The 21,401-nt window shown below is 47.1% G+C and overlaps 16 non-coding genes across 16 annotated transcripts; all 16 read right to left on the bottom strand.

Annotated features, from left to right (window-relative positions):
• Window positions 1-6: 6 nt before the first annotated feature.
• LOC142277748 (U2 spliceosomal RNA) lies at window positions 7-197 on the bottom strand. Its single transcript, XR_012740861.1, has one exon. It is a non-coding gene; the product is annotated as a U2 spliceosomal RNA (small nuclear RNA).
• A 1,117-nt stretch (window positions 198-1,314) lies between these two features.
• On the bottom strand, window positions 1,315-1,505 carry LOC142277747 (U2 spliceosomal RNA). Its single transcript, XR_012740860.1, has one exon. It is a non-coding gene; the product is annotated as a U2 spliceosomal RNA (small nuclear RNA).
• Window positions 1,506-2,622: 1,117 nt separating this feature from the next.
• On the bottom strand, window positions 2,623-2,813 carry LOC142277746 (U2 spliceosomal RNA). Its single transcript, XR_012740859.1, has one exon. It is a non-coding gene; the product is annotated as a U2 spliceosomal RNA (small nuclear RNA).
• A 1,117-nt stretch (window positions 2,814-3,930) lies between these two features.
• On the bottom strand, window positions 3,931-4,121 carry LOC142277744 (U2 spliceosomal RNA). The gene has a single exon (XR_012740857.1). It is a non-coding gene; the product is annotated as a U2 spliceosomal RNA (small nuclear RNA).
• Window positions 4,122-5,238: 1,117 nt separating this feature from the next.
• Window positions 5,239-5,429, bottom strand: LOC142277743 (U2 spliceosomal RNA). The gene has a single exon (XR_012740856.1). It is a non-coding gene; the product is annotated as a U2 spliceosomal RNA (small nuclear RNA).
• Window positions 5,430-6,546: 1,117 nt separating this feature from the next.
• LOC142277742 (U2 spliceosomal RNA) lies at window positions 6,547-6,737 on the bottom strand. Its single transcript, XR_012740855.1, has one exon. It is a non-coding gene; the product is annotated as a U2 spliceosomal RNA (small nuclear RNA).
• A 1,117-nt stretch (window positions 6,738-7,854) lies between these two features.
• Window positions 7,855-8,049, bottom strand: LOC142277828 (U2 spliceosomal RNA). The gene has a single exon (XR_012740931.1). It is a non-coding gene; the product is annotated as a U2 spliceosomal RNA (small nuclear RNA).
• A 1,915-nt stretch (window positions 8,050-9,964) lies between these two features.
• On the bottom strand, window positions 9,965-10,155 carry LOC142277741 (U2 spliceosomal RNA). The gene has a single exon (XR_012740854.1). It is a non-coding gene; the product is annotated as a U2 spliceosomal RNA (small nuclear RNA).
• A 1,117-nt stretch (window positions 10,156-11,272) lies between these two features.
• Window positions 11,273-11,463, bottom strand: LOC142277739 (U2 spliceosomal RNA). Its single transcript, XR_012740853.1, has one exon. It is a non-coding gene; the product is annotated as a U2 spliceosomal RNA (small nuclear RNA).
• Window positions 11,464-12,580: 1,117 nt separating this feature from the next.
• LOC142277738 (U2 spliceosomal RNA) lies at window positions 12,581-12,771 on the bottom strand. Its single transcript, XR_012740852.1, has one exon. It is a non-coding gene; the product is annotated as a U2 spliceosomal RNA (small nuclear RNA).
• Window positions 12,772-13,888: 1,117 nt separating this feature from the next.
• LOC142277810 (U2 spliceosomal RNA) lies at window positions 13,889-14,079 on the bottom strand. Its single transcript, XR_012740916.1, has one exon. It is a non-coding gene; the product is annotated as a U2 spliceosomal RNA (small nuclear RNA).
• A 1,117-nt stretch (window positions 14,080-15,196) lies between these two features.
• LOC142277737 (U2 spliceosomal RNA) lies at window positions 15,197-15,387 on the bottom strand. The gene has a single exon (XR_012740851.1). It is a non-coding gene; the product is annotated as a U2 spliceosomal RNA (small nuclear RNA).
• A 1,117-nt stretch (window positions 15,388-16,504) lies between these two features.
• Window positions 16,505-16,695, bottom strand: LOC142277736 (U2 spliceosomal RNA). The gene has a single exon (XR_012740850.1). It is a non-coding gene; the product is annotated as a U2 spliceosomal RNA (small nuclear RNA).
• A 1,117-nt stretch (window positions 16,696-17,812) lies between these two features.
• On the bottom strand, window positions 17,813-18,003 carry LOC142277735 (U2 spliceosomal RNA). The gene has a single exon (XR_012740849.1). It is a non-coding gene; the product is annotated as a U2 spliceosomal RNA (small nuclear RNA).
• Window positions 18,004-19,120: 1,117 nt separating this feature from the next.
• On the bottom strand, window positions 19,121-19,311 carry LOC142277734 (U2 spliceosomal RNA). Its single transcript, XR_012740848.1, has one exon. It is a non-coding gene; the product is annotated as a U2 spliceosomal RNA (small nuclear RNA).
• Window positions 19,312-20,427: 1,116 nt separating this feature from the next.
• On the bottom strand, window positions 20,428-20,618 carry LOC142277732 (U2 spliceosomal RNA). Its single transcript, XR_012740846.1, has one exon. It is a non-coding gene; the product is annotated as a U2 spliceosomal RNA (small nuclear RNA).
• Between the last annotated feature and the right edge of the window lie 783 nt (window positions 20,619-21,401).

Raw genomic sequence — 21,401 nt, 5'->3', positions numbered from 1 at the left:
GTTAAGAAGGGGTGCACCGTTCCTGGAGGTACTGCAATACCAGGTCAATGCGTGGAGTGGACAGAGCAAGCTCTTTTTCCATCTCCCTGTTCTAAAAATCCATTTAATATATGGTCCCCAGATAGGGGACGTATCAGATATTAAACTGATAAGAACAGATACTACACTTGATCTTAGCCAAAAGGCCGAGAAGCGATAACCAGAATTGGTTTGGGCCTCGAGTGGCACCCTGGCCTATGCCGGACACATCTTAGGGAGAGAGAGCGAGAGGGAGACAAACCCACGCCTACACAAGACATTTTGTCACCCAAGCCAACCCTTGAAAAGGCTGCTTTGCAGAGCAAAAACAAGAAGAATGGTGCGTTTTGCAGCCGCCGCCCACTGCAATGAATCTGAATAACTCCTCCTTTAGGGCGCAAGCAACTCCCCTCCCCCTTGCAGTCTTTCCAATTCACGATACAAAAAGACGGACAGGACAGGTTGCCTGACTTTCCGTCACTGCCACCCTTTGCCATCCTTACCCGTAGAAAGCCCTTTCATCATCCCCAAACCCTAATCTTTTCCCTTTCCTTCCCAGCCCCCAAACCCTGCCCTCTGTACCTTTCTCACCACCCGCTTCCCTTCTCCTGTCATCCCCCTACCACCCGGGAAAAAAAGAGATTGCCCCCTCCTTCCACTAGCCCACCCTCCCACCCAAAGAACAACTTCTTCTGCGCAGCTTGTTTTCTAGGCAGCAGCGCTATTGTGATGTCATCGGGGGGCATTGTGACAAGCCGCCAGTGTTCCGTCTCTTCATGTTGTGCACTGTTCAAACCGAAAATACATCAACAGGCAGGCTACAGAAAAGCTTACTAACAAAGGTTAGAGAGGGGCTTTCTCAGAGGGCTTTTTACAGTTTGTCTATTCCCAATTAGCCGGTTTAGTATACTTAATGAAAGTACTAATTCTTTCATAGGCCGCCCATTCTTAGTATTTGACGTTCAGGTAACAACAGGTAACTTTATTTGGAGTGGAAGCAGAGAGATAACACCAGATGCCAATTGTAGATCCTCTCACACCTGTGGTCACTGCAGCATCTGACTCCACTTTGTCCAAAAGGGATCTATTCCATTCAATTACACATGATCTAGATTAGACTGACAACAAGATACTGCACGGGACATAGCAGAGTTGGTGAAGTTGAGTGGTGATGAGTTTGCTATTTGGATGAATAAAGCAAGTAAAAAGTGTGTTAGATAAAAATTCATTTCAATTCGCTAATCGGGCTAATATGAATCAGGTGAATCGAGTTCTGCTTTTGGAAACTGGGTTAAGAAGGGGTGCACCGTTCCTGGAGGTACTGCAATACCAGGTCAATGCGTGGAGTGGACAGAGCAAGCTCTTTTTCCATCTCCCTGTTCTAAAAATCCATTTAATATATGGTCCCCAGATAGGGGACGTATCAGATATTAAACTGATAAGAACAGATACTACACTTGATCTTAGCCAAAAGGCCGAGAAGCGATAACCAGAATTGGTTTGGGCCTCGAGTGGCACCCTGGCCTATGCCGGACACATCTTAGGGAGAGAGAGCGAGAGGGAGACAAACCCACGCCTACACAAGACATTTTGTCACCCAAGCCAACCCTTGAAAAGGCTGCTTTGCAGAGCAAAAACAAGAAGAATGGTGCGTTTTGCAGCCGCCGCCCACTGCAATGAATCTGAATAACTCCTCCTTTAGGGCGCAAGCAACTCCCCTCCCCCTTGCAGTCTTTCCAATTCACGATACAAAAAGACGGACAGGACAGGTTGCCTGACTTTCCGTCACTGCCACCCTTTGCCATCCTTACCCGTAGAAAGCCCTTTCATCATCCCCAAACCCTAATCTTTTCCCTTTCCTTCCCAGCCCCCAAACCCTGCCCTCTGTACCTTTCTCACCACCCGCTTCCCTTCTCCTGTCATCCCCCTACCACCCGGGAAAAAAAGAGATTGCCCCCTCCTTCCACTAGCCCACCCTCCCACCCAAAGAACAACTTCTTCTGCGCAGCTTGTTTTCTAGGCAGCAGCGCTATTGTGATGTCATCGGGGGGCATTGTGACAAGCCGCCAGTGTTCCGTCTCTTCATGTTGTGCACTGTTCAAACCGAAAATACATCAACAGGCAGGCTACAGAAAAGCTTACTAACAAAGGTTAGAGAGGGGCTTTCTCAGAGGGCTTTTTACAGTTTGTCTATTCCCAATTAGCCGGTTTAGTATACTTAATGAAAGTCCTAATTCTTTCATAGGCCGCCCATTCTTAGTATTTGACGTTCAGGTAACAACAGGTAACTTTATTTGGAGTGGAAGCAGAGAGATAACACCAGATGCCAATTGTAGATCCTCTCACACCTGTGGTCACTGCAGCATCTGACTCCACTTTGTCCAAAAGGGATCTATTCCATTCAATTACACATGATCTAGATTAGACTGACAACAAGATACTGCACGGGACATAGCAGAGTTGGTGAAGTTGAGTGGTGATGAGTTTGCTATTTGGATGAATAAAGCAAGTAAAAAGTGTGTTAGATAAAAATTCATTTCAATTCGCTAATCGGGCTAATATGAATCAGGTGAATCGAGTTCTGCTTTTGGAAACTGGGTTAAGAAGGGGTGCACCGTTCCTGGAGGTACTGCAATACCAGGTCAATGCGTGGAGTGGACAGAGCAAGCTCTTTTTCCATCTCCCTGTTCTAAAAATCCATTTAATATATGGTCCCCAGATAGGGGACGTATCAGATATTAAACTGATAAGAACAGATACTACACTTGATCTTAGCCAAAAGGCCGAGAAGCGATAACCAGAATTGGTTTGGGCCTCGAGTGGCACCCTGGCCTATGCCGGACACATCTTAGGGAGAGAGAGCGAGAGGGAGACAAACCCACGCCTACACAAGACATTTTGTCACCCAAGCCAACCCTTGAAAAGGCTGCTTTGCAGAGCAAAAACAAGAAGAATGGTGCGTTTTGCAGCCGCCGCCCACTGCAATGAATCTGAATAACTCCTCCTTTAGGGCGCAAGCAACTCCCCTCCCCCTTGCAGTCTTTCCAATTCACGATACAAAAAGACGGACAGGACAGGTTGCCTGACTTTCCGTCACTGCCACCCTTTGCCATCCTTACCCGTAGAAAGCCCTTTCATCATCCCCAAACCCTAATCTTTTCCCTTTCCTTCCCAGCCCCCAAACCCTTCCCTCTGTACCTTTCTCACCACCCGCTTCCCTTCTCCTGTCATCCCCCTACCACCCGGGAAAAAAAGAGATTGCCCCCTCCTTCCACTAGCCCACCCTCCCACCCAAAGAACAACTTCTTCTGCGCAGCTTGTTTTCTAGGCAGCAGCGCTATTGTGATGTCATCGGGGGGCATTGTGACAAGCCGCCAGTGTTCCGTCTCTTCATGTTGTGCACTGTTCAAACCGAAAATACATCAACAGGCAGGCTACAGAAAAGCTTACTAACAAAGGTTAGAGAGGGACTTTCTCAGAGGGCTTTTTACAGTTTGTCTATTCCCAATTAGCCGGTTTAGTATACTTAATGAAAGTACTAATTCTTTCATAGGCCGCCCATTCTTAGTATTTGACGTTCAGGTAACAACAGGTAACTTTATTTGGAGTGGAAGCAGAGAGATAACACCAGATGCCAATTGTAGATCCTCTCACACCTGTGGTCACTGCAGCATCTGACTCCACTTTGTCCAAAAGGGATCTATTCCATTCAATTACACATGATCTAGATTAGACTGACAACAAGATACTGCACGGGACATAGCAGAGTTGGTGAAGTTGAGTGGTGATGAGTTTGCTATTTGGATGAATAAAGCAAGTAAAAAGTGTGTTAGATAAAAATTCATTTCAATTCGCTAATCGGGCTAATATGAATCAGGTGAATCGAGTTCTGCTTTTGGAAACTGGGTTAAGAAGGGGTGCACCGTTCCTGGAGGTACTGCAATACCAGGTCAATGCGTGGAGTGGACAGAGCAAGCTCTTTTTCCATCTCCCTGTTCTAAAAATCCATTTAATATATGGTCCCCAGATAGGGGACGTATCAGATATTAAACTGATAAGAACAGATACTACACTTGATCTTAGCCAAAAGGCCGAGAAGCGATAACCAGAATTGGTTTGGGCCTCGAGTGGCACCCTGGCCTATGCCGGACACATCTTAGGGAGAGAGAGCGAGAGGGAGACAAACCCACGCCTACACAAGACATTTTGTCACCCAAGCCAACCCTTGAAAAGGCTGCTTTGCAGAGCAAAAACAAGAAGAATGGTGCGTTTTGCAGCCGCCGCCCACTGCAATGAATCTGAATAACTCCTCCTTTAGGGCGCAAGCAACTCCCCTCCCCCTTGCAGTCTTTCCAATTCACGATACAAAAAGACGGACAGGACAGGTTGCCTGACTTTCCGTCACTGCCACCCTTTGCCATCCTTACCCGTAGAAAGCCCTTTCATCATCCCCAAACCCTAATCTTTTCCCTTTCCTTCCCAGCCCCCAAACCCTGCCCTCTGTACCTTTCTCACCACCCGCTTCCCTTCTCCTGTCATCCCCCTACCACCCGGGAAAAAAAGAGATTGCCCCCTCCTTCCACTAGCCCACCCTCCCACCCAAAGAACAACTTCTTCTGCGCAGCTTGTTTTCTAGGCAGCAGCGCTATTGTGATGTCATCGGGGGGCATTGTGACAAGCCGCCAGTGTTCCGTCTCTTCATGTTGTGCACTGTTCAAACCGAAAATACATCAACAGGCAGGCTACAGAAAAGCTTACTAACAAAGGTTAGAGAGGGGCTTTCTCAGAGGGCTTTTTACAGTTTGTCTATTCCCAATTAGCCGGTTTAGTATACTTAATGAAAGTACTAATTCTTTCATAGGCCGCCCATTCTTAGTATTTGACGTTCAGGTAACAACAGGTAACTTTATTTGGAGTGGAAGCAGAGAGATAACACCAGATGCCAATTGTAGATCCTCTCACACCTGTGGTCACTGCAGCATCTGACTCCACTTTGTCCAAAAGGGATCTATTCCATTCAATTACACATGATCTAGATTAGACTGACAACAAGATACTGCACGGGACATAGCAGAGTTGGTGAAGTTGAGTGGTGATGAGTTTGCTATTTGGATGAATAAAGCAAGTAAAAAGTGTGTTAGATAAAAATTCATTTCAATTCGCTAATCGGGCTAATATGAATCAGGTGAATCGAGTTCTGCTTTTGGAAACTGGGTTAAGAAGGGGTGCACCGTTCCTGGAGGTACTGCAATACCAGGTCAATGCGTGGAGTGGACAGAGCAAGCTCTTTTTCCATCTCCCTGTTCTAAAAATCCATTTAATATATGGTCCCCAGATAGGGGACGTATCAGATATTAAACTGATAAGAACAGATACTACACTTGATCTTAGCCAAAAGGCCGAGAAGCGATAACCAGAATTGGTTTGGGCCTCGAGTGGCACCCTGGCCTATGCCGGACACATCTTAGGGAGAGAGAGCGAGAGGGAGACAAACCCACGCCTACACAAGACATTTTGTCACCCAAGCCAACCCTTGAAAAGGCTGCTTTGCAGAGCAAAAACAAGAAGAATGGTGCGTTTTGCAGCCGCCGCCCACTGCAATGAATCTGAATAACTCCTCCTTTAGGGCGCAAGCAACTCCCCTCCCCCTTGCAGTCTTTCCAATTCACGATACAAAAAGACGGACAGGACAGGTTGCCTGACTTTCCGTCACTGCCACCCTTTGCCATCCTTACCCGTAGAAAGCCCTTTCATCATCCCCAAACCCTAATCTTTTCCCTTTCCTTCCCAGCCCCCAAACCCTGCCCTCTGTACCTTTCTCACCACCCGCTTCCCTTCTCCTGTCATCCCCCTACCACCCGGGAAAAAAAGAGATTGCCCCCTCCTTCCACTAGCCCACCCTCCCACCCAAAGAACAACTTCTTCTGCGCAGCTTGTTTTCTAGGCAGCAGCGCTATTGTGATGTCATCGGGGGGCATTGTGACAAGCCGCCAGTGTTCCGTCTCTTCATGTTGTGCACTGTTCAAACCGAAAATACATCAACAGGCAGGCTACAGAAAAGCTTACTAACAAAGGTTAGAGAGGGGCTTTCTCAGAGGGCTTTTTACAGTTTGTCTATTCCCAATTAGCCGGTTTAGTATACTTAATGAAAGTACTAATTCTTTCATAGGCCGCCCATTCTTAGTATTTGACGTTCAGGTAACAACAGGTAACTTTATTTGGAGTGGAAGCAGAGAGATAACACCAGATGCCAATTGTAGATCCTCTCACACCTGTGGTCACTGCAGCATCTGACTCCACTTTGTCCAAAAGGGATCTATTCCATTCAATTACACATGATCTAGATTAGACTGACAACAAGATACTGCACGGGACATAGCAGAGTTGGTGAAGTTGAGTGGTGATGAGTTTGCTATTTGGATGAATAAAGCAAGTAAAAAGTGTGTTAGATAAAAATTCATTTCAATTCGCTAATCGGGCTAATATGAATCAGGTGAATCGAGTTCTGCTTTTGGAAACTGGGTTAAGAAGGGGTGCACCGTTCCTGGAGGTACTGCAATACCAGGTCAATGCGTGGAGTGGACAGAGCAAGCTCTTTTTCCATCTCCCTGTTCTAAAAATCCATTTAATATATGGTCCCCAGATAGGGGACGTATCAGATATTAAACTGATAAGAACAGATACTACACTTGATCTTAGCCAAAAGGCCGAGAAGCGATAACCAGAATTGGTTTGGGCCTCGAGTGGCACCCTGGCCTATGCCGGACACATCTTAGGGAGAGAGAGCGAGAGGGAGACAAACCCACGCCTACACAAGACATTTTGTCACCCAAGCCAACCCTTGAAAAGGCTGCTTTGCAGAGCAAAAACAAGAAGAATGGTGCGTTTTGCAGCCGCCGCCCACTGCAATGAATCTGAATAACTCCTCCTTTAGGGCGCAAGCAACTCCCCTCCCCCTTGCAGTCTTTCCAATTCACGATACAAAAAGACGGACAGGACAGGTTGCCTGACTTTCCGTCACTGCCACCCTTTGCCATCCTTACCCGTAGAAAGCCCTTTCATCATCCCCAAACCCTAATCTTTTCCCTTTCCTTCCCAGCCCCCAAACCCTGCCCTCTGTACCTTTCTCACCACCCGCTTCCCTTCTCCTGTCATCCCCCTACCACCCGGGAAAAAAAGAGATTGCCCCCTCCTTCCACTAGCCCACCCTCCCACCCAAAGAACAACTTCTTCTGCGCAGCTTGTTTTCTAGGCAGCAGCGCTATTGTGATGTCATCGGGGGGCATTGTGACAAGCCGCCAGTGTTCCGTCTCTTCATGTTGTGCACTGTTCAAACCGAAAATACATCAACAGGCAGGCTACAGAAAAGCTTACTAACAAAGGTTAGAGAGGGGCTTTCTCAGAGGGCTTTTTACAGTTTGTCTATTCCCAATTAGCCGGTTTAGTATACTTAATGAAAGTACTAATTCTTTCATAGGCCGCCCATTCTTAGTATTTGACGTTCAGGTAACAACAGGTAACTTTATTTGGAGTGGAAGCAGAGAGATAACACCAGATGCCAATTGTAGATCCTCTCACACCTGTGGTCACTGCAGCATCTGACTCCACTTTGTCCAAAAGGGATCTATTCCATTCAATTACACATGATCTAGATTAGACTGACAACAAGATACTGCACGGGACATAGCAGAGTTGGTGAAGTTGAGTGGTGATGAGTTTGCTATTTGGATGAATAAAGCAAGTAAAAAGTGTGTTAGATAAAAATTCATTTCAATTCGCTAATCGGGCTAATATGAATCAGGTGAATCGAGTTCTGCTTTTGGAAACTGGGTTAAGAAGGGGTGCACCGTTCCTGGAGGTACTGCAATACCAGGTCAATGCGTGGAGTGGACAGAGCAAGCTCTTTTTCCATCTCCCTGTTCTAAAAATCCATTTAATATATGGTCCCCAGATAGGGGACGTATCAGATATTAAACTGATAAGAACAGATTTGATTTAATGAAGCTTTCCAAAGCACCACAAAAAATGCATGACCGAAGTCACACCAAAAACAGTGCAAAGGCTAGGATTCGTGTGGACCCCACCGTGAGGAGAGGGTCCCCAAAAATCAACCCCGTCCCTCCGAGCCAGAAGGCCACAGCAAGGGTCAGGGATCTTCGGTGCTCCCCCAAGCCGAAGCCTGGTTGAGCCTTGTCGTTGCTCCCAGCGTCCACCCAGGCATCTTACCCAAGTGGAGTAGAGAGCTACTAGTTGTTGGTTTCGCAGCCGAAACTGCCCGGACCGTCAACCGGTGTTGGTTTTTCAGCCCAAGGCTAACCGGACCTCCAACCGGGTGTTGGTTTCTCAGCCGAAGCTGACCCAGACCTCCAACCGGGTGTTGGTTTCTCAGCCGAAGCTGACCCGGACCTCCAACCGGGTGTTAGTTTCTCAGCCCAAAGCTGACCAGACCTCCGACCGGGATTATAAAAATTTCCCTTCCTAGCCAGAAGGCCGGGATAGGGTAATATGCTCAAAAAGTATGAAAAGGCAAGGTACGGTGTGCTACAGAGCCCAAGGCTTGCCGGGGTCCCAAGCCAGCAAGCTCAGACTCACTCCAGGGTCGTCAGTCCTGGGGCACGTTGTACCATAGCCCCCCATCCTTACTCAGTCTAATAGCCTCGATCCTGGTAGGGCCATGTTTTCCACTAGATGAATATACTATCCACCCAGAGTACTAGCAAGCGCAACCTTCCAGTGTGCATTGTATCATTGTACTAAGGTGGCCTGGAGCTTAAACCACCTCTTCGAACAACACTACACTTGATCTTAGCCAAAAGGCCGAGAAGCGATAACCAGAATTGGTTTGGGCCTCGAGTGGCACCCTGGCCTATGCCGGACACATCTTAGGGAGAGAGAGCGAGAGGGAGACAAACCCACGCCTACACAAGACATTTTGTCACCCAAGCCAACCCTTGAAAAGGCTGCTTTGCAGAGCAAAAACAAGAAGAATGGTGCGTTTTGCAGCCGCCGCCCACTGCAATGAATCTGAATAACTCCTCCTTTAGGGCGCAAGCAACTCCCCTCCCCCTTGCAGTCTTTCCAATTCACGATACAAAAAGACGGACAGGACAGGTTGCCTGACTTTCCGTCACTGCCACCCTTTGCCATCCTTACCCGTAGAAAGCCCTTTCATCATCCCCAAACCCTAATCTTTTCCCTTTCCTTCCCAGCCCCCAAACCCTGCCCTCTGTACCTTTCTCACCACCCACTTCCCTTCTCCTGTCATCCCCCTACCACCCGGGAAAAAAAGAGATTGCCCCCTCCTTCCACTAGCCCACCCTCCCACCCAAAGAACAACTTCTTCTGCGCAGCTTGTTTTCTAGGCAGCAGCGCTATTGTGATGTCATCGGGGGGCATTGTGACAAGCCGCCAGTGTTCCGTCTCTTCATGTTGTGCACTGTTCAAACCGAAAATACATCAACAGGCAGGCTACAGAAAAGCTTACTAACAAAGGTTAGAGAGGGGCTTTCTCAGAGGGCTTTTTACAGTTTGTCTATTCCCAATTAGCCGGTTTAGTATACTTAATGAAAGTACTAATTCTTTCATAGGCCGCCCATTCTTAGTATTTGACGTTCAGGTAACAACAGGTAACTTTATTTGGAGTGGAAGCAGAGAGATAACACCAGATGCCAATTGTAGATCCTCTCACACCTGTGGTCACTGCAGCATCTGACTCCACTTTGTCCAAAAGGGATCTATTCCATTCAATTACACATGATCTAGATTAGACTGACAACAAGATACTGCACGGGACATAGCAGAGTTGGTGAAGTTGAGTGGTGATGAGTTTGCTATTTGGATGAATAAAGCAAGTAAAAAGTGTGTTAGATAAAAATTCATTTCAATTCGCTAATCGGGCTAATATGAATCAGGTGAATCGAGTTCTGCTTTTGGAAACTGGGTTAAGAAGGGGTGCACCGTTCCTGGAGGTACTGCAATACCAGGTCAATGCGTGGAGTGGACAGAGCAAGCTCTTTTTCCATCTCCCTGTTCTAAAAATCCATTTAATATATGGTCCCCAGATAGGGGACGTATCAGATATTAAACTGATAAGAACAGATACTACACTTGATCTTAGCCAAAAGGCCGAGAAGCGATAACCAGAATTGGTTTGGGCCTCGAGTGGCACCCTGGCCTATGCCGGACACATCTTAGGGAGAGAGAGCGAGAGGGAGACAAACCCACGCCTACACAAGACATTTTGTCACCCAAGCCAACCCTTGAAAAGGCTGCTTTGCAGAGCAAAAACAAGAAGAATGGTGCGTTTTGCAGCCGCCGCCCACTGCAATGAATCTGAATAACTCCTCCTTTAGGGCGCAAGCAACTCCCCTCCCCCTTGCAGTCTTTCCAATTCACGATACAAAAAGACGGACAGGACAGGTTGCCTGACTTTCCGTCACTGCCACCCTTTGCCATCCTTACCCGTAGAAAGCCCTTTCATCATCCCCAAACCCTAATCTTTTCCCTTTCCTTCCCAGCCCCCAAACCCTGCCCTCTGTACCTTTCTCACCACCCGCTTCCCTTCTCCTGTCATCCCCCTACCACCCGGGAAAAAAAGAGATTGCCCCCTCCTTCCACTAGCCCACCCTCCCACCCAAAGAACAACTTCTTCTGCGCAGCTTGTTTTCTAGGCAGCAGCGCTATTGTGATGTCATCGGGGGGCATTGTGACAAGCCGCCAGTGTTCCGTCTCTTCATGTTGTGCACTGTTCAAACCGAAAATACATCAACAGGCAGGCTACAGAAAAGCTTACTAACAATGGTTAGAGAGGGGCTTTCTCAGAGGGCTTTTTACAGTTTGTCTATTCCCAATTAGCCGGTTTAGTATACTTAATGAAAGTACTAATTCTTTCATAGGCCGCCCATTCTTAGTATTTGACGTTCAGGTAACAACAGGTAACTTTATTTGGAGTGGAAGCAGAGAGATAACACCAGATGCCAATTGTAGATCCTCTCACACCTGTGGTCACTGCAGCATCTGACTCCACTTTGTCCAAAAGGGATCTATTCCATTCAATTACACATGATCTAGATTAGACTGACAACAAGATACTGCACGGGACATAGCAGAGTTGGTGAAGTTGAGTGGTGATGAGTTTGCTATTTGGATGAATAAAGCAAGTAAAAAGTGTGTTAGATAAAAATTCATTTCAATTCGCTAATCGGGCTAATATGAATCAGGTGAATCGAGTTCTGCTTTTGGAAACTGGGTTAAGAAGGGGTGCACCGTTCCTGGAGGTACTGCAATACCAGGTCAATGCGTGGAGTGGACAGAGCAAGCTCTTTTTCCATCTCCCTGTTCTAAAAATCCATTTAATATATGGTCCCCAGATAGGGGACGTATCAGATATTAAACTGATAAGAACAGATACTACACTTGATCTTAGCCAAAAGGCCGAGAAGCGATAACCAGAATTGGTTTGGGCCTCGAGTGGCACCCTGGCCTATGCCGGACACATCTTAGGGAGAGAGAGCGAGAGGGAGACAAACCCACGCCTACACAAGACATTTTGTCACCCAAGCCAACCCTTGAAAAGGCTGCTTTGCAGAGCAAAAACAAGAAGAATGGTGCGTTTTGCAGCCGCCGCCCACTGCAATGAATCTGAATAACTCCTCCTTTAGGGCGCAAGCAACTCCCCTCCCCCTTGCAGTCTTTCCAATTCACGATACAAAAAGACGGACAGGACAGGTTGCCTGACTTTCCGTCACTGCCACCCTTTGCCATCCTTACCCGTAGAAAGCCCTTTCATCATCCCCAAACCCTAATCTTTTCCCTTTCCTTCCCAGCCCCCAAACCCTGCCCTCTGTACCTTTCTCACCACCCGCTTCCCTTCTCCTGTCATCCCCCTACCACCCGGGAAAAAAAGAGATTGCCCCCTCCTTCCACTAGCCCACCCTCCCACCCAAAGAACAACTTCTTCTGCGCAGCTTGTTTTCTAGGCAGCAGCGCTATTGTGATGTCATCGGGGGGCATTGTGACAAGCCGCCAGTGTTCCGTCTCTTCATGTTGTGCACTGTTCAAACCGAAAATACATCAACAGGCAGGCTACAGAAAAGCTTACTAACAAAGGTTAGAGAGGGGCTTTCTCAGAGGGCTTTTTACAGTTTGTCTATTCCCAATTAGCCGGTTTAGTATACTTAATGAAAGTACTAATTCTTTCATAGGCCGCCCATTCTTAGTATTTGACGTTCAGGTAACAACAGGTAACTTTATTTGGAGTGGAAGCAGAGAGATAACACCAGATGCCAATTGTAGATCCTCTCACACCTGTGGTCACTGCAGCATCTGACTCCACTTTGTCCAAAAGGGATCTATTCCATTCAATTACACATGATCTAGATTAGACTGACAACAAGATACTGCACGGGACATAGCAGAGTTGGTGAAGTTGAGTGGTGATGAGTTTGCTATTTGGATGAATAAAGCAAGTAAAAAGTGTGTTAGATAAAAATTCATTTCAATTCGCTAATCGGGCTAATATGAATCAGGTGAATCGAGTTCTGCTTTTGGAAACTGGGTTAAGAAGGGGTGCACCGTTCCTGGAGGTACTGCAATACCAGGTCAATGCGTGGAGTGGACAGAGCAAGCTCTTTTTCCATCTCCCTGTTCTAAAAATCCATTTAATATATGGTCCCCAGATAGGGGACGTATCAGATATTAAACTGATAAGAACAGATACTACACTTGATCTTAGCCAAAAGGCCGAGAAGCGATAACCAGAATTGGTTTGGGCCTCGAGTGGCACCCTGGCCTATGCCGGACACATCTTAGGGAGAGAGAGCGAGAGGGAGACAAACCCACGCCTACACAAGACATTTTGTCACCCAAGCCAACCCTTGAAAAGGCTGCTTTGCAGAGCAAAAACAAGAAGAATGGTGCGTTTTGCAGCCGCCGCCCACTGCAATGAATCTGAATAACTCCTCCTTTAGGGCGCAAGCAACTCCCCTCCCCCTTGCAGTCTTTCCAATTCACGATACAAAAAGACGGACAGGACAGGTTGCCTGACTTTCCGTCACTGCCACCCTTTGCCATCCTTACCCGTAGAAAGCCCTTTCATCATCCCCAAACCCTAATCTTTTCCCTTTCCTTCCCAGCCCCCAAACCCTGCCCTCTGTACCTTTCTCACCACCCGCTTCCCTTCTCCTGTCATCCCCCTACCACCCGGGAAAAAAAGAGATTGCCCCCTCCTTCCACTAGCCCACCCTCCCACCCAAAGAACAACTTCTTCTGCGCAGCTTGTTTTCTAGGCAGCAGCGCTATTGTGATGTCATCGGGGGGCATTGTGACAAGCCGCCAGTGTTCCGTCTCTTCATGTTGTGCACTGTTCAAACCGAAAATACATCAACAGGCAGGCTACAGAAAAGCTTACTAACAAAGGTTAGAGAGGGGCTTTCTCAGAGGGCTTTTTACAGTTTGTCTATTCCCAATTAGCCGGTTTAGTATACTTAATGAAAGTACTAATTCTTTCATAGGCCGCCCATTCTTAGTATTTGACGTTCAGGTAACAACAGGTAACTTTATTTGGAGTGGAAGCAGAGAGATAACACCAGATGCCAATTGTAGATCCTCTCACACCTGTGGTCACTGCAGCATCTGACTCCACTTTGTCCAAAAGGGATCTATTCCATTCAATTACACATGATCTAGATTAGACTGACAACAAGATACTGCACGGGACATAGCAGAGTTGGTGAAGTTGAGTGGTGATGAGTTTGCTATTTGGATGAATAAAGCAAGTAAAAAGTGTGTTAGATAAAAATTCATTTCAATTCGCTAATCGGGCTAATATGAATCAGGTGAATCGAGTTCTGCTTTTGGAAACTGGGTTAAGAAGGGGTGCACCGTTCCTGGAGATACTGCAATACCAGGTCAATGCGTGGAGTGGACAGAGCAAGCTCTTTTTCCATCTCCCTGTTCTAAAAATCCATTTAATATATGGTCCCCAGATAGGGGACGTATCAGATATTAAACTGATAAGAACAGATACTACACTTGATCTTAGCCAAAAGGCCGAGAAGCGATAACCAGAATTGGTTTGGGCCTCGAGTGGCACCCTGGCCTATGCCGGACACATCTTAGGGAGAGAGAGCGAGAGGGAGACAAACCCACGCCTACACAAGACATTTTGTCACCCAAGCCAACCCTTGAAAAGGCTGCTTTGCAGAGCAAAAACAAGAAGAATGGTGCGTTTTGCAGCCGCCGCCCACTGCAATGAATCTGAATAACTCCTCCTTTAGGGCGCAAGCAACTCCCCTCCCCCTTGCAGTCTTTCCAATTCACGATACAAAAAGACGGACAGGACAGGTTGCCTGACTTTCCGTCACTGCCACCCTTTGCCATCCTTACCCGTAGAAAGCCCTTTCATCATCCCCAAACCCTAATCTTTTCCCTTTCCTTCCCAGCCCCCAAACCCTGCCCTCTGTACCTTTCTCACCACCCGCTTCCCTTCTCCTGTCATCCCCCTACCACCCGGGAAAAAAAGAGATTGCCCCCTCCTTCCACTAGCCCACCCTCCCACCCAAAGAACAACTTCTTCTGCGCAGCTTGTTTTCTAGGCAGCAGCGCTATTGTGATGTCATCGGGGGGCATTGTGACAAGCCGCCAGTGTTCCGTCTCTTCATGTTGTGCACTGTTCAAACCGAAAATACATCAACAGGCAGGCTACAGAAAAGCTTACTAACAAAGGTTAGAGAGGGGCTTTCTCAGAGGGCTTTTTACAGTTTGTCTATTCCCAATTAGCCGGTTTAGTATACTTAATGAAAGTACTAATTCTTTCATAGGCCGCCCATTCTTAGTATTTGACGTTCAGGTAACAACAGGTAACTTTATTTGGAGTGGAAGCAGAGAGATAACACCAGATGCCAATTGTAGATCCTCTCACACCTGTGGTCACTGCAGCATCTGACTCCACTTTGTCCAAAAGGGATCTATTCCATTCAATTACACATGATCTAGATTAGACTGACAACAAGATACTGCACGGGACATAGCAGAGTTGGTGAAGTTGAGTGGTGATGAGTTTGCTATTTGGATGAATAAAGCAAGTAAAAAGTGTGTTAGATAAAAATTCATTTCAATTCGCTAATCGGGCTAATATGAATCAGGTGAATCGAGTTCTGCTTTTGGAAACTGGGTTAAGAAGGGGTGCACCGTTCCTGGAGGTACTGCAATACCAGGTCAATGCGTGGAGTGGACAGAGCAAGCTCTTTTTCCATCTCCCTGTTCTAAAAATCCATTTAATATATGGTCCCCAGATAGGGGACGTATCAGATATTAAACTGATAAGAACAGATACTACACTTGATCTTAGCCAAAAGGCCGAGAAGCGATAACCAGAATTGGTTTGGGCCTCGAGTGGCACCCTGGCCTATGCCGGACACATCTTAGGGAGAGAGAGCGAGAGGGAGACAAACCCACGCCTACACAAGACATTTTGTCACCCAAGCCAACCCTTGAAAAGGCTGCTTTGCAGAGCAAAAACAAGAAGAATGGTGCGTTTTGCAGCCGCCGCCCACTGCAATGAATCTGAATAACTCCTCCTTTAGGGCGCAAGCAACTCCCCTCCCCCTTGCAGTCTTTCCAATTCACGATACAAAAAGACGGACAGGACAGGTTGCCTGACTTTCCGTCACTGCCACCCTTTGCCATCCTTACCCGTAGAAAGCCCTTTCATCATCCCCAAACCCTAATCTTTTCCCTTTCCTTCCCAGCCCCCAAACCCTGCCCTCTGTACCTTTCTCACCACCCGCTTCCCTTCTCCTGTCATCCCCCTACCACCCGGGAAAAAAAGAGATTGCCCCCTCCTTCCACTAGCCCACCCTCCCACCCAAAGAACAACTTCTTCTGCGCAGCTTGTTTTCTAGGCAGCAGCGCTATTGTGATGTCATCGGGGGGCATTGTGACAAGCCGCCAGTGTTCCGTCTCTTCATGTTGTGCACTGTTCAAACCGAAAATACATCAACAGGCAGGCTACAGAAAAGCTTACTAACAAAGGTTAGAGAGGGGCTTTCTCAGAGGGCTTTTTACAGTTTGTCTATTCCCAATTAGCCGGTTTAGTATACTTAATGAAAGTACTAATTCTTTCATAGGCCGCCCATTCTTAGTATTTGACGTTCAGGTAACAACAGGTAACTTTATTTGGAGTGGAAGCAGAGAGATAACACCAGATGCCAATTGTAGATCCTCTCACACCTGTGGTCACTGCAGCATCTGACTCCACTTTGTCCAAAAGGGATCTATTCCATTCAATTACACATGATCTAGATTAGACTGACAACAAGATACTGCACGGGACATAGCAGAGTTGGTGAAGTTGAGTGGTGATGAGTTTGCTATTTGGATGAATAAAGCAAGTAAAAAGTGTGTTAGATAAAAATTCATTTCAATTCGCTAATCGGGCTAATATGAATCAGGTGAATCGAGTTCTGCTTTTGGAAACTGGGTTAAGAAGGGGTGCACCGTTCCTGGAGGTACTGCAATACCAGGTCAATGCGTGGAGTGGACAGAGCAAGCTCTTTTTCCATCTCCCTGTTCTAAAAATCCATTTAATATATGGTCCCCAGATAGGGGACGTATCAGATATTAAACTGATAAGAACAGATACTACACTTGATCTTAGCCAAAAGGCCGAGAAGCGATAACCAGAATTGGTTTGGGCCTCGAGTGGCACCCTGGCCTATGCCGGACACATCTTAGGGAGAGAGAGCGAGAGGGAGACAAACCCACGCCTACACAAGACATTTTGTCACCCAAGCCAACCCTTGAAAAGGCTGCTTTGCAGAGCAAAAACAAGAAGAATGGTGCGTTTTGCAGCCGCCGCCCACTGCAATGAATCTGAATAACTCCTCCTTTAGGGCGCAAGCAACTCCCCTCCCCCTTGCAGTCTTTCCAATTCACGATACAAAAAGACGGACAGGACAGGTTGCCTGACTTTCCGTCACTGCCACCCTTTGCCATCCTTACCCGTAGAAAGCCCTTTCATCATCCCCAAACCCTAATCTTTTCCCTTTCCTTCCCAGCCCCCAAACCCTGCCCTCTGTACCTTTCTCACCACCCGCTTCCCTTCTCCTGTCATCCCCCTACCACCCGGGAAAAAAAGAGATTGCCCCCTCCTTCCACTAGCCCACCCTCCCACCCAAAGAACAACTTCTTCTGCGCAGCTTGTTTTCTAGGCAGCAGCGCTATTGTGATGTCATCGGGGGGCATTGTGACAAGCCGCCAGTGTTCCGTCTCTTCATGTTGTGCACTGTTCAAACCGAAAATACATCAACAGGCAGGCTACAGAAAAGCTTACTAACAAAGGTTAGAGAGGGGCTTTCTCAGAGGGCTTTTTACAGTTTGTCTATTCCCAATTAGCCGGTTTAGTATACTTAATGAAAGTACTAATTCTTTCATAGGCCGCCCATTCTTAGTATTTGACGTTCAGGTAACAACAGGTAACTTTATTTGGAGTGGAAGCAGAGAGATAACACCAGATGCCAATTGTAGATCCTCTCACACCTGTGGTCACTGCAGCATCTGACTCCACTTTGTCCAAAAGGGATCTATTCCATTCAATTACACATGATCTAGATTAGACTGACAACAAGATACTGCACGGGACATAGCAGAGTTGGTGAAGTTGAGTGGTGATGAGTTTGCTATTTGGATGAATAAAGCAAGTAAAAAGTGTGTTAGATAAAAATTCATTTCAATTCGCTAATCGGGCTAATATGAATCAGGTGAATCGAGTTCTGCTTTTGGAAACTGGGTTAAGAAGGGGTGCACCGTTCCTGGAGGTACTGCAATACCAGGTCAATGCGTGGAGTGGACAGAGCAAGCTCTTTTTCCATCTCCCTGTTCTAAAAATCCATTTAATATATGGTCCCCAGATAGGGGACGTATCAGATATTAAACTGATAAGAACAGATACTACACTTGATCTTAGCCAAAAGGCCGAGAAGCGATAACCAGAATTGGTTTGGGCCTCGAGTGGCACCCTGGCCTATGCCGGACACATCTTAGGGAGAGAGAGCGAGAGGGAGACAAACCCACGCCTACACAAGACATTTTGTCACCCAAGCCAACCCTTGAAAAGGCTGCTTTGCAGAGCAAAAACAAGAAGAATGGTGCGTTTTGCAGCCGCCGCCCACTGCAATGAATCTGAATAACTCCTCCTTTAGGGCGCAAGCAACTCCCCTCCCCCTTGCAGTCTTTCCAATTCACGATACAAAAAGACGGACAGGACAGGTTGCCTGACTTTCCGTCACTGCCACCCTTTGCCATCCTTACCCGTAGAAAGCCCTTTCATCATCCCCAAACCCTAATCTTTTCCCTTTCCTTCCCAGCCCCCAAACCCTGCCCTCTGTACCTTTCTCACCACCCGCTTCCCTTCTCCTGTCATCCCCCTACCACCCGGGAAAAAAAGAGATTGCCCCCTCCTTCCACTAGCCCACCCTCCCACCCAAAGAACAACTTCTTCTGCGCAGCTTGTTTTCTAGGCAGCAGCGCTATTGTGATGTCATCGGGGGGCATTGTGACAAGCCGCCAGTGTTCCGTCTCTTCATGTTGTGCACTGTTCAAACCGAAAATACATCAACAGGCAGGCTACAGAAAAGCTTACTAACAAAGGTTAGAGAGGGGCTTTCTCAGAGGGCTTTTTACAGTTTGTCTATTCCCAATTAGCCGGTTTAGTATACTTAATGAAAGTACTAATTCTTTCATAGGCCGCCCATTCTTAGTATTTGACGTTCAGGTAACAACAGGTAACTTTATTTGGAGTGGAAGCAGAGAGATAACACCAGATGCCAATTGTAGATCCTCTCACACCTGTGGTCACTGCAGCATCTGACTCCACTTTGTCCAAAAGGGATCTATTCCATTCAATTACACATGATCTAGATTAGACTGACAACAAGATACTGCACGGGACATAGCAGAGTTGGTGAAGTTGAGTGGTGATGAGTTTGCTATTTGGATGAATAAAGCAAGTAAAAAGTGTGTTAGATAAAAATTCATTTCAATTCGCTAATCGGGCTAATATGAATCAGGTGAATCGAGTTCTGCTTTTGGAAACTGGGTTAAGAAGGGGTGCACCGTTCCTGGAGGTACTGCAATACCAGGTCAATGCGTGGAGTGGACAGAGCAAGCTCTTTTTCCATCTCCCTGTTCTAAAAATCCATTTAATATATGGTCCCCAGATAGGGGACGTATCAGATATTAAACTGATAAGAACAGATACTACACTTGATCTTAGCCAAAAGGCCGAGAAGCGATAACCAGAATTGGTTTGGGCCTCGAGTGGCACCCTGGCCTATGCCGGACACATCTTAGGGAGAGAGAGCGAGAGGGAGACAAACCCACGCCTACACAAGACATTTTGTCACCCAAGCCAACCCTTGAAAAGGCTGCTTTGCAGAGCAAAAACAAGAAGAATGGTGCGTTTTGCAGCCGCCGCCCACTGCAATGAATCTGAATAACTCCTCCTTTAGGGCGCAAGCAACTCCCCTCCCCCTTGCAGTCTTTCCAATTCACGATACAAAAAGACGGACAGGACAGGTTGCCTGACTTTCCGTCACTGCCACCCTTTGCCATCCTTACCCGTAGAAAGCCCTTTCATCATCCCCAAACCCTAATCTTTTCCCTTTCCTTCCAGCCCCCAAACCCTGCCCTCTGTACCTTTCTCACCACCCGCTTCCCTTCTCCTGTCATCCCCCTACCACCCGGGAAAAAAAGAGATTGCCCCCTCCTTCCACTAGCCCACCCTCCCACCCAAAGAACAACTTCTTCTGCGCAGCTTGTTTTCTAGGCAGCAGCGCTATTGTGATGTCATCGGGGGGCATTGTGACAAGCCGCCAGTGTTCCGTCTCTTCATGTTGTGCACTGTTCAAACCGAAAATACATCAACAGGCAGGCTACAGAAAAGCTTACTAACAAAGGTTAGAGAGGGGCTTTCTCAGAGGGCTTTTTACAGTTTGTCTATTCCCAATTAGCCGGTTTAGTATACTTAATGAAAGTACTAATTCTTTCATAGGCCGCCCATTCTTAGTATTTGACGTTCAGGTAACAACAGGTAACTTTATTTGGAGTGGAAGCAGAGAGATAACACCAGATGCCAATTGTAGATCCTCTCACACCTGTGGTCACTGCAGCATCTGACTCCACTTTGTCCAAAAGGGATCTATTCCATTCAATTACACATGATCTAGATTAGACTGACAACAAGATACTGCACGGGACATAGCAGAGTTGGTGAAGTTGAGTGGTGATGAGTTTGCTATTTGGATGAATAAAGCAAGTAAAAAGTGTGTTAGATAAAAATTCATTTCAATTCGCTAATCGGGCTAATATGAATCAGGTGAATCGAGTTCTGCTTTTGGAAACTGGGTTAAGAAGGGGTGCACCGTTCCTGGAGGTACTGCAATACCAGGTCAATGCGTGGAGTGGACAGAGCAAGCTCTTTTTCCATCTCCCTGTTCTAAAAATCCATTTAATATATGGTCCCCAGATAGGGGACGTATCAGATATTAAACTGATAAGAACAGATACTACACTTGATCTTAGCCAAAAGGCCGAGAAGCGATAACCAGAATTGGTTTGGGCCTCGAGTGGCACCCTGGCCTATGCCGGACACATCTTAGGGAGAGAGAGCGAGAGGGAGACAAACCCACGCCTACACAAGACATTTTGTCACCCAAGCCAACCCTTGAAAAGGCTGCTTTGCAGAGCAAAAACAAGAAGAATGGTGCGTTTTGCAGCCGCCGCCCACTGCAATGAATCTGAATAACTCCTCCTTTAGGGCGCAAGCAACTCCCTCCCCCTTGCAGTCTTTCCAATTCACGATACAAAAAGACGGACAGGACAGGTTGCCTGACTTTCCGTCACTGCCACCCTTTGCCATCCTTACCCGTAGAAAGCCCTTTCATCATCCCCAAACCCTAATCTTTTCCCTTTCCTTCCCAGGCCCCAAACCCTGCCCTCTGTACCTTTCTCACCACCCGCTTCCCTTCTCCTGTCATCCCCCTACCACCCGGGAAAAAAAGAGATTGCCCCCTCCTTCCACTAGCCCACCCTCCCACCCAAAGAACAACTTCTTCTGCGCAGCTTGTTTTCTAGGCAGCAGCGCTATTGTGATGTCATCGGGGGGCATTGTGACAAGCCGCCAGTGTTCCGTCTCTTCATGTTGTGCACTGTTCAAACCGAAAATACATCAACAGGCAGGCTACAGAAAAGCTTACTAACAAAGGTTAGAGAGGGGCTTTCTCAGAGGGCTTTTTACAGTTTGTCTATTCCCAATTAGCCGGTTTAGTATACTTAATGAAAGTACTAATTCTTTCATAGGCCGCCCATTCTTAGTATTTGACGTT

Source organism: Anomaloglossus baeobatrachus, unplaced genomic scaffold, assembly GCF_048569485.1.
Source record: "Anomaloglossus baeobatrachus isolate aAnoBae1 unplaced genomic scaffold, aAnoBae1.hap1 Scaffold_413, whole genome shotgun sequence".
Classification (NCBI taxonomy): domain Eukaryota; kingdom Metazoa; phylum Chordata; class Amphibia; order Anura; family Aromobatidae; genus Anomaloglossus; species Anomaloglossus baeobatrachus.
Note: the sequence above shows the minus strand (reverse complement) of the source record. Positions and strands in the feature narration are given on the sequence as shown.